The 12,472-nt window shown below is 31.5% G+C and overlaps 1 long non-coding RNA gene across 1 annotated transcript; it reads right to left on the reverse strand.

The window, feature by feature from the left end:
* Positions 1-839: 839 nt before the first annotated feature.
* Positions 840-4,463, reverse strand: LOC107181730. The gene is made up of 3 exons (XR_001512435.1): positions 4,391-4,463; positions 2,085-2,178; positions 840-983 (listed from the first exon to the last, which is right to left on the reverse strand). It is a non-coding gene; the product is annotated as an uncharacterized LOC107181730 (long non-coding RNA).
* Positions 4,464-12,472: the final 8,009 nt, after the last annotated feature.

Genomic DNA, 12,472 nt, shown 5'->3' on the forward strand with positions numbered 1-12,472 from the left:
AATGAGAAAATATCCATCAAAATATTTCTTTACATGCTACATTTTGTAACTATATGTTACAAAAACATAAGGTCTTTTTACACTTTCCAAAGTTCTTTATTACTTTTATTCCATCTGATCATCTAGTTGTTGTTAGGTAGGTAAGGCAGATTTATGCTTGTCTTAGGATGAAAAAACTTTGTATGTTCAAAATCATTTCGAGGCATAACTTAAATTATATTTCCGGTGCCCAACTTTTCTATTTGGTGTTAATACTACATCATGTTAAATAAATTTTACATTTTAAATTATTCAACAGCACCAGTGATTCCACTTCTAAAGAGCAACACATTCAAGTCTGAAAATATTCCTAATAAAAACTGTATAACAGCCCCATTCTAAGTCTTATCAGAAAGAATAATTTACTAACCAAATTAAGTCTCCCACACAGAAAAGTAGATTAAGCAATTTAAAATGATTAATATCTTGAAACACAGGTTTTGAAGAATCATCTTAAAAATGTGAATGTTGTCTAAGCTTTAAAAATACAGATGAGATTAAGTTTAAAAGTAACTTATAAGAAATACCTTATGAATAAGACTAATATTTAATTGATGTGGTTTAACTACTGAATTGGGGATATGGATTCTAGCCTCATTTCATTTTAACCTCTCTGATCCTCAGTTAACATTAAAACAAAAAATCATAATAGGAAATTTTACTCTATATAATCAAGTCCTGGAAAATCATGAATACTATGAGAAAGTTATTAGGCAAAAATCAAGACTTCTGAACCAAACCAAAATTAGATCAAAACATTTATTTTTTGTGTTACAAAAGCAAAAATAAAGCCAAGCAAGTAATGAAATAAACATTTTTTAAGTTTATTCATCCTGGATTCTGTGACCTAGAATTTAGTAAATAGTTCAACTTTAGGTTGCTTCAATACTTCTTCTGGATACTATGAGGTCTCCATCTTATAACCATGTTTCTCTAGTTCAGCTCTAAAATAAAACACAAAAATATAATATCACTAGACATTCTTTATGATAGATTAAAGAAACAGGTGGTTTTAAGAAATAATACAATAAATTAAAAATGAGCTAAATTTAGGCACCAATTAAAAATACTACCAAATTCCTTTAGTCCCTAGAAATAAATCTATACAAGAAACTGGATGTGAATCAACACAATGCTAGTAAAATTTTAATTTCCCACTAGTATTTCATATTCCTTAATTTTCTGATAATCTATTTATGGAAGAAATATAAGAAATTTACTGCTATCTTCCAAATACCTTCCAAATACCATAAAATGTCCAGTTCATAATAATAAATATTTAAACAAATTTTAAGAATCATTAACCATATAGTTAAGAACACAAGACATTGATATCAATCTTAGGGATTTCATAATCATCATAATAGGTATTACTGTTATTTACACATAAGAGATGAACAGATTGCTTTCCATATTTACATATATCTATTGAGCTAAGCAGACAGAAATTAAAAATCAAATTTAAGGGTAAGCATTATTCTGCATTAGCTATATGTAGGCAAAATAAATATAATAAATAAGTTATAAACTATTAAATAAGACTTTAATTTCCTAATTTTAAATATGAATAAAAAATCTCAAAAATTATATTGGAAAAAATACACAGTTTAAAAAGACACTTTTTATAATTTTAAATAATTTATTCAACCTGAAGTTTCTGAAAATGTCAACTGCAATAGTTGATTAGCCTTATATACAACATTTAATGAATTTCAGCTATTTAAACTACCATTCTAAATATCACCAGCAACTTACCTGCCACAATTCTGATTTTATAATAGTTCACCACAAAATTATTTGAGGGCCAATCCATGATAAAACATAATACAAATGTAAAGTATGACTAATGTGCCCTACATCATTACATCTAATAAGACAAAGACTTTTGTCCTCAAGTGTAATTTAGCTTAGCCACTATCATACTATCCAATGTAAACACAATGTAAAAAGCACATGGTGGGAATGATGTATAATATTTATTATTCATTTCCTCACACTCCTTCAATTTCCTAAAAATTTCAGTTTCTTATAATATAAATACTAACCTAAAGTCCATGAATAATATTAAGGCCAGAGATTATTCATATGAATCATCTTTCTTCTGCTCAGGTGTAGAGGGCAGTATGGACTAGTAAAATGCTAGAGTAGGGGTATAAAGATCAGCACAAGTTTCTGACTCTATCCCTTCCCTTGCTAAATTTAATTAAAATGTTTCTTCTGCCCTCCTACCCAGGAAGTTTAAAATTATAATGCCTATCATTCATGTTTCCTATTTAACATTAAATTAATTTAAAAAGTTTCTTAAATAATAGTTTTCTGAAACAATTAATGTACATATTTACTTTCTCTTATTTTAACAACAAAGGCAAAACAAAACAAAAAAACCCATCTGACTTCTTGACAGGAGGTGGTAACCAATTATATTTATAAATTATTTACAAATACAAAAGAAATAATGATATGTTTCCCTACTGGCTAAATTCTTAGAGAACATGAAAACTTCTTTGCTAAAATTTGGGATATATAAGAAATCAAAAGGAAAAGAAATCAAGGCCATTAAGCACAAAACACAAAACAATATAAAAAAAACTAATATCAAGAGCCTGTTAAGTGGAAAAATCCAGCAAAGAGAAGAAATGAGACACACATAATGAATACATACTATTTGAAACAAAGAAACAAACAAAACCAGCATTCCTTTTACGATAGAAGAAGACTAAGACTAATAGGTTTGGGAACTCCTCTTACTATCCAAAAAACTACAGTTATATGCCAGTTGCTATATTTTACACAGTAAATGAAGAACATAGTTTTTATGTAAAATGTGATGCGGGTCAGGAAAATCTGATAATCCTACTTACTTCTGATATACAGAGAAACAAATATGTCAGAAACAGCAAAAACAGGACTTTCAGTTACTTGGAGACACAGATATCCTTTTTCCTTTCTACTTCTACTTGCTAAAGGTAATTACACTAAAAGAGAAAGAGACATGGAAAGGTTGTGGTAGGTTGTTGCTGAAGACAGATCTGGAGTTAGAACTCAGGGAATATGACTGACTCTAAAGTACAAACTGCCTCTCCGAAATTAGATGGGATCAGGACCAAATAACATCAGAAGATAGAAGAACATGTTGTTGTTTTTTACCATGGTTTACAATACCACACTAAAGGCCTCAATGCATTTTACAAAGGCTAGGAAGAGCATATTTGCTGGAGACTTGTTAATCGAGACAAGTTTTAAAAGCAGAAATATAAATATTATCTGAGGCTACGCTGCCCAATGTAGTACTCATACATGGCAATTTAGTAAAATTAGTTCATTTTATGTAGTTCATTAGCTGCGCTAGCCACATTTCATGTGCTCAATAATCACACGAATGGGTTACAGAACACTTACATCAATACAGTACGTTTTATTTAATAGAACTGGTGACATATGAACAACCTTGTAGGCATGTGTTGGGAATGTAGTAGGCTGGTGAAGCCGTGTGAAAAACAGAATGGAGTTTCCTCAAAAAATTAAAAATGGAACCTTTTGACCCAGTGATCCCACTTCTGGGAATATATCCAAAGAATTCCGAAACACTAATTCAAAAGAATAAATGAACCTCTATACTCATTGAAGCATTATTTACAATGGCCAAGATCTGGAAACAGCTGAAGTATCCATCAACAGATGAATGGATAAAACAACTACGGTACATTTACACATTGGAATACTACTTGGCTGTAAAAAAAAAAAAAAAAAAAGAAAATCATTCCTTTTGTGACAGTCTGGATAAATCTGGAAATTATTATGCTAAGTGAAATCAGTCTGAGAAAGACAAATACCTTATAATCTCACTTATATGTAGAATCTAATCAACAAAATAATTTAACAAACAAAATCAGACTGACAACTGTCAGATGGGAGAGAGATTGGGGAGCTGGGTGAAAAATTGTGAAGAGATTAAGCATTAATGACTATACAGACTCAGACAACAGTATGGTGATAGCCAGAAGAAAAGGTGGGTTCTAGCACTCTATGATTCTAATTTCTACTGAGTTATTCAATATTGGCAGAAAATTAACTTCAACAGAATTAAACCCACAAGGATAAAAAACAGTAAATATGCTTCTATTTAACCACTTTTGCCAAGAGCCTAGAAAGAACAAAAGTTCTAGGCACTTACCCAAAGTATTCATATTTAGAAACACAAGAAATAAAGGCAAAATGTCTTACTTTTCAGAATCCAAAAACATATTTCAACGATTAATTATCTTTTAAGAGCTCAATTATCATATGTAGATGACATATTCTGTGCTTACAATTAATACTAAGTTATATAAAAATCTGGCTTAAAGTTTACCGTAACTGATTGGAGAAGTCATCCTCTACATTGTCATCATCCCAATTATCCTCCCAGACATGTGCATCTTCATCTTCATCTAAACCAGTCCAGTCTGAAAACAGAAACAGATACTGTCTAAATAGTTCTCATATATTATTTCCATAAATACAAGAACTTCAGAAACTTTGCCCTGAAAACTCTTAACAATTCAAAACATCTAATATCATATATATTAGTATGAGAAATGGTAATCTTCCTCTTTAAATCTCAATTTATGCTGTCACATATGTTCTCTCAATTTTTGAATTTGCAGATAATCTAAAACAAAAGTTAATATACAAATTATATTTGCCATGAATATTTATTTTAATTTCAGGAGGATATTTACTTTCCTGATTTCTCCTTGGGCTAACTTTTATAAGGTCTATTTCACAATCTTTCAAAACATAGCTGCCTCAAACAGATTGTCAAACTGCAGCGGGAAGGCCGGGGAGGGTTGGGGGGCGGGAGATAGGGGGGTAAGAGATCAACCAAAGGACTTGTATGCATGCATATAAGCATAACCAATGGACATAAGACACTGGGGGATAGGGGAGGCTAGGGGACTGTCTAGGGCGGGGGGAAAAAATGGACACATATGTAATACCCTTTGTAATAAAAAATTTAAAAAAAAGAAGAATTTAAGTATAAACTTTTAAAAAAAAAAACATAGCACTAATAACACTAAGGTAAGTCGAGTAACAGGAAGATATCAGCCTGAAATTCAAAACTGCTAAACATTAAAAAGGTAACTCATGCACAGATAATAAAAAGTAGACCAAATATTTTCTTAAATTTGATTGTAAAATTGTTTTAGAGGAGAATGTCTTTATTCTTTAAGACATGTACACTGAAATATTTAAGAGTTAAGTGTTACTTTGTCGACAATTTACTTACAAATTGTTCTCAAAATATATATTTGATATATATCACATATGCTATACATGAGAGAAATAAAGTAAACATTATACCTTTTTTAAATGAGGTATAATTAACATATAACGTTATATTAGTTTTAGGTGTACAACATAATTATTTGATATTTATGATCACAAGACTAGTTAATATCATCACTATACAGTTAGATTTTTTTTCTTGTGAAGACTTTTAAGATTTACTCTCTTAGCACCTTTCAAATATGCAGTACAGCATTACTGACTAGAGTCATCATTGCTGTATATCATAGCCTCATGACTTATTTATTTTATAACTGGAAGTCTATATCTTCTGACCCCTTTACCCAATTCGCCACCACCACGTCCCACATCCCCTCTGTTTTAAACTTTTTTCAGGGTTGAAAGTTTCCAAATTAAAATGTCAGAAAATAGTTTTTAAAAAATCGGTTTGGAAATTACCTCTGGAAGCCTTCCATATTCCCTTCTCCTCCTCCTTACCTTTAGAGATTAGATCCCTTCTTTTGTGTATAGCTCTATCATAGTACTTACATGCTGTACAATCATGAGTGTCTGAGCTCAAGAATAACAACTCTATTTTATCTCTGTATTCTTAAATTCAAACAGTACCTAGCATATGTATAACAAACAGTTGTGAAACCACAACAGAACTCTAAATCAGATCTTGTAAATTTTTGTTTGAACCCCTCCCCTTCAAAATCAGTAATTATGAATTACATTCTCTCTTAAATATGTCCTAACCATTAACTTCATCTTAGTAGATACCTATTAGAAACATGGCTAAGAATATTTAAACCTAAAAGGAAAATAATTAAATAACAAAACATGAGTTAGGCTTTTCTTATAATGCACATTTAGATTTAAAACTATTCAGCAATGACACATACTATAAGTATTTTATTTGTTACATTATGTATCAACAAAACTTTTAAAATGTGGTATGTCTTTGTTATGATTTAAGAATAGAAGTATCTCCATTTACCTGGTCCCCCAAAGCAGAATCACGGGAGGCATCTTACCTACTCTTTCTCCTTCAACTATCAAAGTCATTATCCTTTCCAACTCCTAACTATCTCCAGAGTTTAGTCTCCCCCTCCCCATTCTTACTGCCACTATGTTAAATTGAGGAGTAATTTTTCCCTTCATGGACTATTACTGTGGCCCTCTTTCTGTTCCCTCCTCTCCAATCTTACACAGTATATACCCATCCACCCACTACAGATGCCTAAAACAACCACTGCTATTCCTGTGGATACTATTCAACACCTTCAGGTAGGAATGGCATTTTATTAAATTTGTAATTCTAATGCCTACAGCTAGGTGTTGGGCACATAGTAGAAATTTAATAAAATGCTATAGTTCCACTTAGGAACTATACTTCTTAAGTTCCCTTCCTGAGTTGTCCATATGAAGAAAACAGAGGCTAGTGATGGTTTCAGTAAAGCCAATAGTACATAATTAACGATAGAAGATATCAACAATATCATGTATTATAAATGTTATGTAAAATTCTCAATTATACTTAAGACTGCTTCTGAGAAATGTGATCACTTCATTCAATGATCCCCTAAGAGAGACCATGTGGAAACTATCTTTTAAGGCCACAGTGCCTAAAAAAAGATGAAAAAATTTCCCTGAGGCAATCTGTTTCAGGTTGCTAAGAAGCAACAACATACAGTCAAATGTATGGCTAACTTTAATCATTGTATGGGCAGTGGTCGACAAACTCATTAGTCAACAGAGCCAAATATCAACAGTACAACGATTGAAATTTCTTTTGAGAGCCAAATTTTTTAAACTTAAACTATATAGGTAGGTACATTGTTATTAGCTTAATTAGGGTACTCCTAAGGCTTAGGAAGAGCCACATTCAAGGGGCCAAAGAGCTGCTGTTTGCCAACCATGGGATAGGGCAGTGAATGTATATTCATTAGTAAAAATTCTTAATAAAAAATGTGAATTTTCACTTGCATATATTTTTTATATCTCCTAGTAATATTATTGTTCTCAAAGAAGGAATATTGCAATTACCTAAATTGAATTCCTATTCTCTGAAGTCCTTTATAATAGTAATACTCAATAATAGTAAGTACTAATTACATCTCAAAATTAAGTTGGCTGAACTAAATATATTCTTACATTTTCTCCTTTCTTGTAGAAGTACCTTAAAACTTGAACTGAAAAATTTTATTGTGTGTGAAATTAACTATATTTTTAATGAAGAGTAGATTAAGAAGTTAAAGAAAAGGAAACTATATTCAGGGTTTCCCTCAGTCTAAGGAAGAGTGATCAGATAGTTACTATACACCAATTTAATAGATATAGCTATTCCCAAAGCTAAAGATAAACTGAGAGAATAACATTTCTGCACTTTTATAGACTAGAAAAGTTTCTTAGTTAAGTCTAAGTTAATCAGTAGGTATAGGGACTAAACAGTACTGTTACTCTCATAGTGCCATTGCAATAAATAATAAACTGTTTACTATGTACATTATAATTATATATTATAATATTATATATAAACTTTCTTTTTTTGTTCTAAAAAACAGACATCTCAATATGAAAGAAGTGAACTATTATAGGGTAAAAATAAATGGGGCAGAAATTGCAATATTAAGAATACTAGAGAGGAACATTAAGAAAAGGTAATATCCTAAGATAAATCAAAGAAGCCTCATTTCAAACAATAGATATAATTCTCTGTAATACTATATCATTAAAAATCAACTAAATAATTTTAAATTTTAAAACTGAATAAAACACTTCAAATAATCTCAAACGTATCTTTTATAGAAACTTACATTCCTATATGTTGAACTTGTAATGAAACAACTAAATCCATTATCCCTTTTACAGCAAGTGAACAATAACTAATACTATTACTCCACATTCCCTCCAGTTACTATAATCTAGAGCTCTGGAGCTACCTAATAGTATTAATGGACAATTTAGGATTTTTTTTCTTATTTTGTTTTATTTTAATGACATTAAGGCCTTCCATGTAAAAATGTCACATAAAACAATTTCAATAAACTGCAATATAGCAAGGTTTTTGGCTTTAGACTTCAAGTTTTATAAAATGGTTAAGACTGAGGACTGGATAAATTACAGAATTTTGGAGACAGAAAAAGCCTTAGAGATCAGTGTACATTATACCCCTCTTTGTTTGAAAACCACCACCATAAAATAGAGAAAGTGAAGACTGCCTTACAAGAAAATATTTAGTAACTTTTTCTACCATTATTTCATATTAAATCCTAGACTCTAAATATATTTGGGATAAGTCTAGAAATAGAAATTGTCAAATTAAGTATTTGTTTTACTGATATTTTAAGGAGTCTTTATAAAGCTACCTAATGAAGTTTAATGTTCCACAAAATAATCTGAATTCATTAATACTGGATAATATGTTCTTGAGTAAAGGGGGTGATATAACTCAAGTCACAGATGAATTGTGTCAAGGTTGTAAGACACCAAACCTCACAGTAACCTGAACAACTTCTAACTAACCAGCTTCCTAAATTGTTCACTACATGGTTTCCATCTACACTGGTCTCTAAAAAGGAAATGGTAATGTGTAAAAAGATTCAAGTTAGAAATATAAAGTAATAAGAATATTTTTTTCACATATCTCTGCTAACTTTGTAAACCTACCCTTTCCAGAACAATAAAGACACACCACCCCTGCCCCCCCACCCCCCAGGAACTTTTAATCTCATTATGACTTGATTAAAAATATTGATTTCGCTGAAACCCGTTTGGCTCAGTGGATAGGGCGTCGGCCTGCGGACTGAGGGGTCCTGGGTTCGATTCCGGTCAAGGGCATGTACCTGGGTTGCGGGCACATCCCCAGTGGGGGATGTGCAGGAGGCAGCTGATCGATGTTTCTCTCTCATCGATGTTTCTGACTCTGTCTCTCTCCCTTCCTGTCTGTAAAAAATCAATAAAATATATTTAAAAAAATTGATTTCAATACTGTTATTAGTTGATACATTCACGTGTCTTCAAGCTAGCTTTAATTCTTTTAACTTTGAGAGACTAAAAAAAATACTTAATTTGTACCCAACTGCTTCAGAGTGGCAGAAACGTAAGTATTTCATAACTTTTTTGTAGGAGCCCCAATTCTTAATTCTAAAAAGGCTAGAAAAAGTAAAAACTCTTAACATAATACAGAGATACTAGTTTGAACAGTCTTTTTTTTAATTTCAAGAGTAGTATAATAGTTTATTGAGTTGAATTCTGATGATCATTTAATGCATAAGGATAAAGGATCTCTTCCCTCCTTTAACAACCACCTAATGCTACTTTAATGGCAAGAAAGGAAAAGAAAGAAGATAGAAATAAAGTCCCCCCCCCCCCAAAAAAAAGAAAATGCCTTATCAAAGAGGGGAAAACAGTATTATGAGCAAGGTTTTAGGTAGAGCACACACACAGACACAAAGACTTGACGATAGTTCTATATTTCTTTGGTATAATTATACAGTATTTCATAATTATGATACTCGAGTATACAAAAATGGAAAAGCTAGTTAAATTCATTAATCATCACATAAATCTGAATATACTTTTTAACCTTAATGTCTTATCCTAGGAGTAAGATGCATGGAAGCCCCATGCCATGGTATCCTTCCATCCATCACAGATGAAGAATTCAGGACAATAATTAACTGTTTGAACTACAACTTAAGTATTTTAAATTATTTAACAAAAGTACCATTAAAAACTTAGTGTTCACAGTGACAAACCAGAATCTATAATCTATTTTAGGTAGAAACTTTTAAGATTTTCTTTATTAACTAGGAATATTATTAAACTATATTAAGTAAGAAGTTTAAGTGACAGGGTATAAGAGCCTTAAATATTATTTTCAAAACTTACAAATTCTCCATATGCATATATGTTACAGTATATGTAAGCTATATGTAAACTCCACTAAGTGAACATGTAACATAAATAAGCTGTGACTATTTGCTATCTCTAGGATTTGGCTGACATCTCTTGCAATATATCTCTGACTGAATTGTGTTTTAATTTTTAATTATAACATAACACTGAGAATCATGCAATTTGATTTAATCACTTCATTTTAAAGCCTTAAACCCAGAAATACCTTTTTAAAAGGTTAAAACAATAAAATCAAACGAGGATACCAGATTCATAGGTAAGGCCTTCCTTCAACATGTGGATGAGTTATAAAGCATACATGTTATCTTCAACACTAAATGCATTGCCAGGATTGTGATTAATCGTTTAAATAACGACATCTGTGTTGACTTCAGTGTGCAGGCCTCCAGATGTGTACTGGTAAAAAAAATTATCATATTTTAAGAAGTCAGAGTTAGAAATAACCAGTAACAGATGCCTAATACATAAGTTTCTAGCAATTCTAAATTATTTAGGACTTTGCCCCCAAATATGGCTTTGTTCACATTTGTCAGTGAGAATTACATCTGTGACTAGCTTTACATTTCAAAAATCTGAGCTATCAAAGATCCCATATACTTTATCTAAGTATCACCTTGACATTAAAGAGGGAAAAGATTTTTCTCTCTCTGTCCTTAAGATTACTTATTCTCCCCACTCTCCAACATACATTCCAAAATTCCTTAAAAGTATGAAGGATACCATTTTGGAGAAAAGTAAAGAGAAAATTCAATTTATACCAAATAGGGATGCAATATACCAGTTTTCAGGAGCATCAAATTATCATTCATTCCTTAAGAGCAAAGCTACTCTGAATATAAACAAACTAATCTACAACAAAATTTCTTCAAATAAAGAAAATGTGCATGTATAAAGAAAAATATCAGACAGATGATGTTCAAAAAAGTTGTAAATTGTACACTCACAATCACAGACGAGTGTAAAAGAGAACAGCAATACTTGCAAATAGCATCATTATGCTCACGAATATGATGAACCACACTAAATCTAGTCAGAGATAAACTTACTTGTGTTTCTGTTTAAGCTGTATAAAATAAGTTAGAGCTTTTTTTTAAATGTCACTTTTGTAAGTTATTGTGATACAAAAATATCTACACCCTATTATTCTATACCTATAGAATAATGTCTATATTCAGTGGCTCAGAAATCAATAGCTAGCAGAGCATCACTACACTACTATATTTTCTCTAACAAGGACCAAAAATGTCAATACGGAACTTCAGATCAGCAACCTAAAGCAAGTAATAAATGATGTTGGCACCATATTACCAGTGACCTTTTTTAGTTATTTGGTGCCAGGAGTCTGAAAAGAAGTTCAAAATAACTTACATAACCATTTATAATTTTTTCTTATATTTTAACAAAAGGAAATTCAAACAATTCTTTCAGAAACAATTTTTAAAAACATATATATGGCAGAATGATTCCACTACAGTCATGTTGACTTCTGTTACCTTTGTTAGTCGATTTTGAATTCTCTCTTAAAAAATTCTCCAAAGCCATTACTCTCATCTTTCCCAAGCCCTCATGTCCTATACTCATCATTTTCCTCATTCTGATCCTCCATACTACTGAATCAAGGGTATCCAATGTGAACTCCACCATCTGTCATACATTAGACATGCCAAGTGCAAAATCACAAACTTGATTTCATCTTACTACCAACACTCCATTATCCAACTAGTTGCCAAAGCTCCCTTGTTATTCTTCCATCACTTTCCTCACTTCTTTCCTAATAATAATCTATCTCAGGCCCTTACTCTTCACCTAACCTATTGCTAATTAGCATCCTTGACTCTCTCTTTCTATCTCTTCAAATTAATTTTTCTGGGTTGACTTTCTCCAAACTGCCTATCTGAAAGAAAACACACACATATCAAACAAAAAAAAAAATCCACATCCCATCTACATAAGGATAAAGTCCAAACTGGTCATTTGGCTAAAGCCTTCCATGTTAGGCCCCAAACTACCTGCTTTGCAACCACTATTTCATAGCCAAAATTTACACACTGATTTTCCACCTCCAAGCATCTACTTCTTTGCACTTCTTTTGGAAACCCCTTTCCTACATTTCTATATTTTGAAAACTCTGTTCAAATGTTGCTATCTCAGGTTGTACACAACTAGAAATCATTCCCCCTTTTCAACTGCTGTTGCACTTTATCAATTGATTAATCACCCTCCCCACTCCCCCAGCAGCAGG

Source organism: Myotis davidii, unplaced genomic scaffold (assembly GCF_000327345.1).
Source record: "Myotis davidii unplaced genomic scaffold, ASM32734v1 scaffold187, whole genome shotgun sequence".
Classification (NCBI taxonomy): domain Eukaryota; kingdom Metazoa; phylum Chordata; class Mammalia; order Chiroptera; family Vespertilionidae; genus Myotis; species Myotis davidii.